Source organism: Astyanax mexicanus, chromosome 8 (assembly GCF_023375975.1).
Source record: "Astyanax mexicanus isolate ESR-SI-001 chromosome 8, AstMex3_surface, whole genome shotgun sequence".
Taxonomy (NCBI): Eukaryota; Metazoa; Chordata; class Actinopteri; order Characiformes; family Acestrorhamphidae; genus Astyanax; species Astyanax mexicanus.
The window spans coordinates 51,621,420-51,633,473 of NC_064415.1; the positions used below are offsets into that span (position 1 = coordinate 51,621,420).

The 12,054-nt window shown below is 41.3% G+C and overlaps 1 protein-coding gene across 2 annotated transcripts in view; it reads left to right on the forward strand.

The window, feature by feature from the left end:
• LOC103025951 (uncharacterized) overlaps positions 1-12,054 on the forward strand; it is a 379,123-nt gene that overhangs the window by 57,568 nt on the left and 309,501 nt on the right. For both annotated transcript variants that reach the window (XM_049482198.1, XM_049482199.1), the window contains exon 2: positions 1,251-1,337. The gene's annotated coding sequence lies outside the window, so the exon portion shown is untranslated. The remainder of the gene's footprint in view (positions 1-1,250; positions 1,338-12,054) is intronic.

The following is a 12,054-nucleotide window of genomic DNA, read 5'->3' on the forward strand; positions in this document are numbered from 1 at the left end:
ATTCAGTTAGTTGGGCCTCAGGTCTCTGTGCGGACCCCCCGTTATGCATTTGCTGACCAAGGAAATCCATCTGATCCTGCGGGAGAGTTTCAGCCGCTGCACTCAGTCTTAAATCACATTGACATTTGACCCAGTAAACCAATGACCTTTCCAAAACACAGTCAGTGTCTTAATAATAAAGTTTATAGTGGCAGTAGAGACTCAGTTTTGGGCCACAACCAGAGCTTTTTACATTTATTCTTTTCTTCAATAATGTTATAAAACAGTGGCTGGCAAAATATTCATGCCCCTTGAACTTTTTTACATTTTGTCGTATTTTATTGAGATTTTAGGTGATAGACTAACACAAAGTAGGGCATATTATATCTTTTGGGGTATGTCTCCACCTGCTTTGAGCATCTAGAGACTGAGATTTTTGCCCATTCTTCTTTATAAAATAGCTCAAGCTCAGCCAATCTTACACTTTAGGTTGTGTCTGTCTTGTGTTTTTCCTTTTTTTTAGACCTTCCTGTCTTTGTCCTGCACATTAACCTGTGTTTTCACCTGTCTTAGTTTTAACTACACCTTCCTGTTACCTTCCCCAGGTGTTTCATGTCCTCAGTGTGTGTACTGTATATGTAATGCAGCTGGAGAAAGAAAAAGAAAGAATCCTCAAAACGTCTGTTGCAGTTAAAGTGGCAGTCCGTATTATTTCGTTTTTAAACTGAAATCAGAAGCATTTCTGAGTGGAGGAGTGAAAAATATTGTGTTTAATGGTAACAGTGTGCTGGAACAACCATACCCACGTCTTTTATGTATTTACATCACATGTACAGCCTCTAAAAGAGGATTTGGCTCAGTTTTACTGAATGCGAGCGGCTGGTGGAGCATTGGAGACTTCAGAAGGGGAAACTCAGAGCTCAGTAGCTCATTCACTCATAGTAGAACCAAAGTGTGTAGTTGAAGTGAAGTTTCTGACAGAGCACTCTCTCTCTCTCTCTTTCTCTCTGACTGAACATAACCTGGATTCAGATTCATCCGCTCTGAAAGGAGACCGCATCACACCCGCCCAGTTTAAAACGATTCTTCCACTTGCTCGGTGCAATTACTTATTATTACCAGAGAGGGCACTAAATCCCACAAATCCCAAAACTCTCAGACATCAGCTTCAAAATGTTTATGCTGCTGTGACGTATTTAGTAGTATTACAGTAAGGACATTTTACACTAATAAAGTCACCAATTATTAATGATCTGATTCTTTGTTGCCAGGACTGCAGTGGGTCTGGAGTCTGGAATCTGGAATCTTTGGGCGCAAAGCAGGAATTTTACTTGGACAGCGCTCAAGTCCATCACAAGGTAAAGTGATTTCTAATGTATTTATAATTAAACTGGATATAAAGTCAATATAAAAGTCTGCTACACATACTGTAGACTATCAACAACATCTGGGGGAAGAAAGATTTGAGAAGCTCTGACTTTTTGCTGAACTGTTCTCTAATGATGAGCGAAACAGACACATGAAGGATGAAAGAAGAAAAGAAGTGTTGAAATGTTTGCTGCAGACGAATTGTATTGTAACACTCTGTTGCAATAAAGACACATTATGTCACATTAATGACATAATCACTGTTTTTGAGAAGATCTAGTTAGTAGACTGTCCTATCATTAGTTTTGGCAGATGGTTTCTAATTGTTAGTATCTGAATTTAACTTCAATATGAATCCATTTAAAACATCAACGTCAGATCTGACTTTTCAATGAACTCTATCTCTCTCACTATGAGCAAAATAGAAACTAAAAGAGGTGTAAAAAGATAAACAGACCCTAAAAAGCTGAAGCAAGAACGACAAGAGCTTTAGAGAAGGAAGGGAAGGAGGGGAAGATCCCTGAAAAGGACACGTTGCACTAATGACTTTCACTTTTTTTGTTTAAATGGCAAGTACAATCACTTCTAGTGTATTCTCAAATACAGCATGTGAAATCGTATTAAATCAGAGTATCTACTGCAGATAAAATTTTACATCATAAATGTACAAATATCGCAAGATTAAACAATGCAGAGCCCATGATGTCACCAGCCCCGCCCACACCTGTGCACTGTCTCGTGTCCGGACCAATCAAGAGCTGAGTCAGGGCCTAGCTCAACTCAAAACCCGAGGAAAACAGCAAAACAACAGTAATCAGCCCTTTAATCAGGCATATAAATGGCTGTTTAAAAAGGTGTTTGTTTTTCTGGGACTAAACAGCGTGAATTTAGCTGTAGCTGGAAATTTCTGCACAGCAAATCTGTGCTGAACTGAGGTGCACAGCTTTCAACACGTGCTCATGTTTACAAGCACGTGCCCAACCATGTGGATGGAGGCCATGTGGTTACCTCGTGTTTACTCCCCCTCGCGCTTCTCAGGGAGCAGCAGCTTGTCACTCACACAGACACAGAGACAGCGCTTTGTATCTACTTCTTATTTCAGGAATCAAAACATTGCAACATGACGTATTTGATTTAATGCCTTTAGTGACATCACACGTCCTGCCATGTGACTATTGCGCATGCGCACATCGCGATGGCGATGCTTAAACGATATATCGTGCAGCCCTGGTCTTCACAGCAGATACAAATCACAAAGTTTATTAATAATAGGGCTAGACTTACAGGGGTAATAAGGGGCAGGCAGGGGCCGTAACAAAATGGCAGCAGTAGAAAACAACATACCAATGGGTAGTCAGGCAGTCCAAGGTCATGCACAGAAAAATCCATCAAGTACAGAGAAAAGGCAAGAAAATAAAACAGGCAAGGCGAGAAAACGAGAAAACAAAACGGGTCACTAAGAGGAGAAAAAAACAATGGAACACATTGTAGAAGAGCTAGGAAAACTAAATTCAATACTCGGCAAGGACAGGGTGAAAGTAAAGGGGTATAATTACTGAGGAAATCAGGTGTGTACAATCAGTAGCTCGGTGAGCAGGAACGCTGCAGTAGTGTGTGAGAGTTCCGGCGTGGTTTCATGTTGGGAAATATGGAAATGGTATAAAGTACAGAGTCCAGATTAAGCAGGCTGACACAGTCAGGTCTGATAACAACACTGATACAGCAAAGACATGTTGCAGGAATGTCATTTTCACTGTTTTTGAGTAAAGACTTATTGATTTTTAATTTCATCTGGCTATGAAATCAATTTGAAAAGTACTACTTCACCACTCAACAACATCTGGAGTGAGGGGTGATTTGTGCAGTTTTTTTTTTTTTTTTTAACTCAAGTGTTTACTGAAGATAAGTGATACTTTTTACAGCTTTAAACATTTTACTGAACTGTTTTCTCAAGTTAGGAGACATAAAAACAGCCCTAAGAACATAAAGCAAACAGTACCAACATTTCTGCATTGTAGATTAACACTAAAGTCATACAAATGACTTTAACATAAAGATGTTAAAAAAACATAAAGTGTTAGACAGATGATATTTTAACACTTTATCTGCACATCTTGGCTGGATTTTCTCAGTCAGCTTTATGAGGTAGAGTCACCTGGAATTCAGGCTTTCAGTTAACAGCTGTGCTGAACTCATCAAGAGTTAATTACTTGAATTTTTTAGTCTCTTAATAAAGTGTTTGAGAGCATCAGTTAAAGTAAAGTTGTGAAGAGGTAGAGTTACAGGTATACAGTGAATAGTGAATATTTGAGTTGTGTTCTAATGATCCATATTATGGCTAGAACTATTTAATTTAAGACCATGAAAAACTTTTATTATGATGAAACTGGCGCTTATCAGACCCTAGGAAAGGAGGAGCAAGAGTTTCCTCTGTTGCACATTTTGCTTTGTTTAACACCTTTTAGGTCACTACATGATTCCTTATGTGTTCCTTCATAATCTGGATAACAAGTTAATTTTTAAACAAATAAATGGCAAACACAACTACAATTGTGACTAATGCATTTCAATTCAAACTGGATATAGAAACTTTTGCAAAATCTACCATCACCTACAGTATGGGGAATTTGTGCAGCTGACTTTTTTGCTGAACTCAAGATGAGCAAATTGGAGAGACTGGAAGGTGACAAAAGGACAGACAGATCCCAAAAACCTAAAGTAGAACCTGTGAGAGTCTTTGAGAAAGAAAAGCAGAAGCAGAAACCACCAGACTTCTGCTGCAGACAAAGTGTCTATACTGTGACTCTATAATGTTCAGTGTTACAGTAAGGACATGTCAGATAAATTTGTACTTTTTTGGAATAAATGGCTAAAACAGTTATTATAATGCATTTATTTCAATTAAACCAGGATAGGAAATCAGTTTAAGACAAGTATCCTATACCTACAGTATCAGCAACATCTAATACATGTATGGGTGGATTTGTTCATCTTGTTCAACCTTCTGCACTTATAAAGGAAGTCAATGTAAAAATAGTTTATTTCAAGAAATGTTGAAGAGTTTCTATTGGTCTGTTCATCAAGACATTTTGGCAAAGTGTAAGATACAGTCTGTCTGTTCCAGTTGTGTAGTAAACTTAAAATCAACAAAAATGAAGATACTTGTTTTTCATTGGACAGTGACGATATGAAAATATCTGTTGGTGGGCATCGTTACACATGTGTACGTACACTTGCTCTATTACTTGTGTAAGTACACTCACCCTGGTACACATGTGTACTTACACAAGTCAAAATTAACCTTAATACACATGTGTAATTACATAACCTGTACCTCTGTAGTTAATCTGTCATAATGTGTACTTCATCAGTAGTTACACTGTTACACATGGATTGTTACCGTGTAACTACATAGTACTTAGGGACACTTATTATAAAGTGGGACCTCAATGTTAGAAGCAAAGCATTCTACACCTATACTATCAACATCATCTGGGGTAAGCGGAGGATTTGTGCAGCTTTTTTGGCTTTTCGCTGAACTGTTCTCTGAAGATGTGAGAAATAGAGACACTGAAGACACTGAGAGGTGAAAGAAGACAAACAGGCCCTTAAAAGCTAAAGCGATAAACAGGGAGGAGCGCAGAGGAAGAAGGGAAGGAGCGTGGAGGATCCCTGAAGCTTGTGCCGGGGCTGGAAGAAGGAGATTGAGCCGAGCAGATGGGGCTGAGTGATAGAGAGACAGATGGATAATTAGATAGATAGATGGATGCTGATAGATGGTGATGTTGAGATGGAGATGAAAGTAAGTCCAGCGGGTGGGCTCCGGTGAGCGGCCGCACCGCTGATAAGCGCGAGTCGGCGCGTGTCTTCCGGCGGGGCCGGCCGGGGCCGTGCAGCAGCTGCAGAGCTCGCAGGGCTATTTTTAATAGAATTAAGCCTCGTCTCGTTATCAGCGGAGCGGCCAAGCACAGAGTGAGGCGAGATTGAAACAGTGATTTCCAATTTGAGATTGTGTCACACGCATCTCCCTGTCCCGAGATAACATCGCCAAATCAGCCGCCATCATCTCTCCACACCCCCTTCTCCCTTGCAGCTTTCCTTCCTCGTCCTTCCCCCTTTGTTTAACCCTGTGAAGTGAAGAGTTATTACTTTCATTAAGCCATACTACTTAAACATAATTGGCTGTTTCAGTGGCTGAGGGCAGTTTCAGATGTTCAAACACTTCAAAATTTGGGAAGATGTCTGATTGTAGGGTTTTTGTAGATCCTAAAAGTCTTAAAAAGTCTCAAAATTATTTTGTCTTTACAAACATCTACAGGGCCAGGGGTTGGACAATGAAACTGAAACACCTGGTTTTAGACCACAATAATTTATTGTTCTGGTGGAAACAGGAGAGTTGAGGTGCACATTGAATTCTGCCGTGATTTGATCAGCCGTGGTTTTATGTTTTTTTTTTTTTAAATAATCCGGGTTAGCACCCGAACATCCCTTTCAGACAGCTTCCTCTTACAGCATCCACAGTTAATCATGTGGGATGTGGTTCATTCTTCTTGGTGGTATGCTGACATTACCCTGGATACTGTGGCTCTTGATGCATCACAAAGACTTGCTGTCTTGGTCACAGATGGGCCAGCAAGACGTGCACCAACAATTTGTCCTCTTTTGAACTCTGGTATGTCACCCATAATGTTGTGTGCATTGCAATATTTTGAGCAAAACTGTGCTCTTACCCTGCTTATTGGTGGTGGTGCATTTTTTACGCTAAATTTATACTAAAAAAATAAAAATAAAACATGATATATCAGGGGCTTTGAGTGGTCCCGCAGGCTAAGTGCTGCCACTATGATCAGGAGATTGCTGGAGGTTTGAATCCTTCATGTAGTTCATGCAGCTTGCCATCAGCCGCCAGAGCCCTGAGAGAGCGCAATTAGCCTTGCTCTGTCTGGGTGGCTACAGTAGATGGCGCTCTCTTCCCACATCACTCCAAAGGGTGATGTCGATCAGCACAAGGTTGATGTCTGTGAGCTGATGTATCGATAAGAATCGAGTCGCTGCGCTTTCCTCCGAGCTCGCTGTGGTGCTAATCGGCAATGCTACAGCTATCAGCAGCAGTTTAAAAAGAGGCGGAGTCTAACTTCACATGTATCGGGGGAGGCATGTGCTAGTCTTTACTCTCCTGGTGTTGGGGCATCACTAGTGATAGGGGGGGTCCTAATGAGTGGGTTGGGTAATTGCCTGTGTAAATTGGTGAGAAAATGGGAAATAAAATTATATACATAAAAAAAAAAGTTTTAAAATTGTTTTGTCCTAAACAACTGCTGTGATGGGCGCTATTTTCAGGTATGTAAATGTATTGCTTTTAGCTAGTGCAGAGAGTACTGTAGGCATGGTGAAGAATGAATAAAAAAAAACTGTTTGGGTAACCCTAATTAGGGCTCTAGAGTGCGACCAATTTCTCAATAGTGCGACCTTTATTTTTTTTTACAGCTGTCTCTTGGTTTAAGGCTCAAATCCTTGTCAACCAATCAGAGCGAGTGAAGGGCAGAACCTAAGTATGATATAATTATATTTCAACATCACTCAGAATCCGACCGAGGTGTGTTTTCAACATAATTAATTGGGAACAGCGATTAATTTAGCTCAGAAATACAGTTAGCATGACCAGTTAGCCGTTAGCCACTAGCTATCTTCATTACCACCAGCAGTCTGTTAGCCTAGCTAGCAAGGGACCGACAGCTGCATTCTGGTGTTGTAAAGGTATTAACTACAGACTGGAGTAAACTAGAGTCAAAATCCACAAATCCTATAAATAGAGTCTTTTATTAGCCTAGTTAAGGAATCACATGCTTCTATGTGCCGTTTGGATGCTCCCTTATTGTGATGTCACTCTGGCCCCACCCCTTACCAGTCAACCCCCACCAGAGCACCACACAGTAGATCAGTTAAAAAAACACATTTCAGTCATTTTGGTTGTGAACCTTGAACAATACACAGCAGGATTAGCGAGTGGACTTTGTCTGACTGAGGGATCTGTACCTACTGTCCAAGGCAAGTAGGCAGATGAGGGAGATGTAAGTACTTTCAAGCAAGACCCAACTTTCACTCATTCTAGATTCTTGCTCGCGATTTATCTAAACTAAACTAGTCTAAACTAGTCTAAACTAGCCCAACCAAGTAGCTCATGAGCTTGAGTCTTGTCTTAGACTTGCACTCTAGTGATTCCAGGCTGGATTTAAACCATTATACGGAGATTAATGGTTTGACCTTTGTGGCCATCTTTTGTTGGGGGTTTAGAGAGCTCAATTGAGTGTGTAGGGTGGTCTTTTTTTTCTCTTTTCCAATCAATTGGTGTGATGCTACCAAACATGGGTGTCCATTAGCTGACTCAATTAGAACAAGAACTAGCAGTTAGCATTTTTTTTACTCTATCACGTTCAGCATGTTCAGCTGTTGCAGTCACATAGCATCATGTGATAGGAGGATTCCAAGCTAGTGGGTAAGAATAGGAAACAATGGGCATAAAACTGGGATGCAAATCATGTTCCACTATGCATATTTTCTTTTCCTTAATGTCTTTGGGCACCACCCATGTTTAGCATTCCTTTCAGTCGTCTCACTTCTTCAGTCCTTCCGGCTCCGGTCGTCCCACAGCTCTCGATGTTTTTAGGGGTGACTTTTTGTGTTTTCCTCCTGTGGGATTTTTCCTTTTGTTGGTCAGTGTTCTCCATCCTCTTGTTCCCACTCTTTCGGATGCCGTTTGTGCTTTTCTTTCGCCCCTCATTTGCTCCTGCTTCTTTATGCCGCCTCCGCCTTTCCTCCTCCTCTGGGCCTGTGCTTTCCCTTAAGCCTTTATCCGCTCTCTCCTGCTTGCGTTCCTCCCTCCCCTCTGTGGTTGCATGCGTGCATTTCAGGACGTGTCGAGGGCCCAGCAGGTCTCTCTTGCCTCCATGCCCCGTGGCTTTTCACTGGAGAATAATGGCATGGCTTTCTATTAATGCTCTGCAGAGGAGTCGCGAGCGGCATGACCTTGGCATGACAGTGCTTTTAATAGGCGGCGGATGCTGGCCGATACTGTCTCTTTTTTTATTTTATTTTTAATTTTCTTTTGTCTGCCGGGACTGAACTGACGTCAAAACCAAAGGAATAAACACTCGCACGCACACGACCAGACCATAGGAATCCCCTCTTTATATTTGTCAAAGCCGGCACTCCGCCTGACACCTGCCATCTCTGTGTGTGCTCAGGCTCTCAAGCCAATATCAGCACACAGCGAGGAGGGGAGCTGCTCCTCTAATTAACTCCATCAGCAATAGCTCAGACTCACACAAAGCACTCCCTGCTTCTTTCTCACCTGCCTGTCTCCACCTGGCTGGCCTCTTGGAACCCTTTAATCCAGTCGCCTCCAGCTGGCGGGTCCTTTTCCACCAAAATGGCTTTGTTTTAATCAGATTTTGCAGGTAGACATCATTTATAACCATGACATTTCAGTCTACTCACAACTTATAAGGGCTTTTGGAAACCTCTTGCAATTTTAACACACATTTTCCAAGTTTATGAGTGGACTACTGACACTTAAAAATGATGAGTTTCTTTGATTTTACCAAATTGAAAACCTCTGGAAGATAATCAAGAGGAAGATGGATGATCACAAGCCATCAAACCACCAAACTGAACTGCTTGAATTTTTGCACCAGGAGTAAAGCAGCATAAAGTTATCCAAAAGCAGTGTGTAAGACTGGTGGAGGAGAACATGATGCCAAGATGCATGAAAACTGTGATTAAAAACCAACAGGATTATTCCACCAAATATTGATTTCTGAACTCTTAAAACTTTATCAATATGAACTTGTTTTCTTTGCATTTTTTGAGGTCTGAAAGCTTCAGCCATTTCTCTTTTTCTGCAAATAAATGCTCTAAATTACAATATTTTTATTTGGAATTTGGGAGAAATTTTGTCCGTAGTTTATAGAATAAAACCATCATGTAAATTTCACTCAAACCTATACCTATGGTTAAGCTAGGTATCATATGCTCATCAAAGATGTGTTTACCAAGGTACAGGTAATGCTAGTTAGTCAGATATCATTTGTTCATCAAGTTAAATGCTGTGTAGTCAGACAGTTGTTTTTCAAGCTAAATGGCTAGTCACATATTTGTGTAATATGCTGTATAGCTAGTCAGATATTAGCTTATCAAGCTAAAGAGTCAAGCCAGATGCTGGATAGACCAATATTTGTTTACTGAGCTGGTTAATAAAACCTTTTCTTATGAGGCTAAACGCTAGCTGTATTGCCTGTTTGGAAGACTGGTGGGCCCCTGGGTTAAACAGCTGTTTTACACCACTGACAGAAGCTTAAAGTTAACTCTCTCTCTCTCCTTTCCTCTATATCTCATTTAGCTACTCAGGTTGTTAATTTAGTTATAGTTATTCAAAGACTTGTTTACTTAGCTACAGTTAATGCTAGCTAGTCTGATATTATTTGTTTATCAAGTTAAATGGCTAGTTGCACATTTGTGTAATATGCTGTATAGCTAGTCAGACATTAGCTTATCAAGCTAAAGAGTCAAGCCAGATGCTAGAGAGACCAATATTTGTTTATTGAGCTTATTAATAAAACCTTTCATTTTGAGACTAAACGCTATCTCATTTAGCTAGTCAGGCTTTTAATTCAGTTAAATAGCTAATCAAACACTTGTTGACTTAACTACAGTTAATGCTAACTAGTCAGATAGCATTTGTTTATCAAGTTAAATGGATAGTCGCACATTTGTGTAATATGCTGTATAGCTAGTCAGATATTAGCTTATCAAGCTAAAGAGCCAAGCCAGATGCTAGATAGACCAATATTTGTTTACTGAGCTAGTTAATAAAACCTTTCCTTATGAGGCTAAACGCTAGCTGTATTGCCTGTTTGGAAGACTGGTGGGCCCCTGGGTTGAAAAGCTGTTTTACACCACTGACAGAAGCTTAAAGTTAACTCTCTCTCTCTCCTTTCCTCTCTATCTCATTTAGCTACTCAGGTTGCTTACCAAGCCAAAGAGGCAATCCAGATGGTAGATAGACCAATATTTGTTTATTGAGCTAATAAATAAAACCTTTCATTTTGAGGCTAAACGCTATCTCATTTAGCTAGTCAGGCTTTTAATTCAGTTAAATAGCTAATCAAACGCTTGTTGACTTAGCTACAGTTAATGCTAACTACTCAGATAGCATTTGTTTATCAATTTAAATTGCTAGTCACACATTTGTGTAATATGCTGTATAGCTAGTCAGATATTAGCTTATCAAGCTAAAGAGCCAAGCCAGATGCTGGATAGACCAATATTTGTTTACTGAGCTAGTTAATAAAACCTTTCCTTATGAGGCTAAACGCTAGCTGTATTGCCTGTTTGGAAGACTGGTGGGCCCCTGGGTTGAAAAGCTGTTTTACACCACTGACAGAAGCTTAAAGTAAGATGAGTAGAGCTACACACACACACACACACACACACACAGACAAACACACACACTCTTCCAGCTGTCTAGTCCCGAGCCATGCCCGAGCCATGCCGGTTGCGCAGTCGTGTGTGTTAAGCGGCCGCCCGCCCGCGGTGATCACTGATCTATCCACAGCAGCTGGATGCTGCTCTCGCGGAGTCACCCAGGGGAACCGCCAGCACCCCAGCCTGCAGCGGCCCTGGCCGGGGCACGGCGGTCAGTCAGCCAGCCAGCCGGCCGGGCTGTGGAGGGGAAAAGGGGATAATCCGCTACACTAAAGCCCAGCTGAGGGTGCTTTGGACGGCAGTGAGAGACAGCCTAATCGGCCCCGGAGGCGGCGAGCGGTGCAGCCAGCACAAAGAGCCAAACCCCACTACCTCCTCTGTCGTTTAGCCACACATTTGCTGCTTACACACACACACACACACACACACACACACTCATACACACACACATATATACACACACGCTCACACGCGCACACACACTTACTCAATTATGGCTTGGTTAATAAGACATGTGCATATGACTCAAGCAGAATCTTTCACTTGCATATGATTAACGGGATGAATAAGCAGCCTTATAGGCCGTCACACGTCTCATGAATATTCCAGAGCGACGTTTCTGAAGTGTACACGAGCAGAGCTGATTAATACGTTAAAGCCGTCTACACCTTCGGATGGAGAGAGAGAGAGAAAGAGAGAGAGAGAGAGAGAGAAAGAGAGAAAGAGAGAGAGAGGGAGAGAGAAAGAAAGAGAAAAAAGGGCGAGAGACCTCTCCCCTGTGCTCACTCACTGTGGGCTCCAGCTGTAAAAGTCTAAAAAGTATAAAGCAATGTTTAGATAGGTAGAACTCATTTTCCCAGAAGCCCCTGGGCTGGCCCCAACCCCATTGACACTGAGGGGCCAGAATGATAGAACGTCAGCTAGCCCCTCCTCCAGAGCTCATCACACACTTCTTTATCTCTTCTTTAATCGTACTGTTCTTACTAGTTACTTTTCTCTCTCCTTATTTCCATTGTTTCCCTCTTTGCTTTCTCTCTGATCTCTTCATCAATCCATCATTGTATCTGTCTATTTATTCAGTAATTCTCTAATTCACTCCATCAGTTTTCTATCAGCCATTTGCTCTCCCTCTCTCTCTACCTCTCTATTCCCATCTTTGTATTTCTTATTCTCTCTATTAATTCTCTGGTTAACCTCTGTCTATCTCTCTCTGCTCTTCTCCAG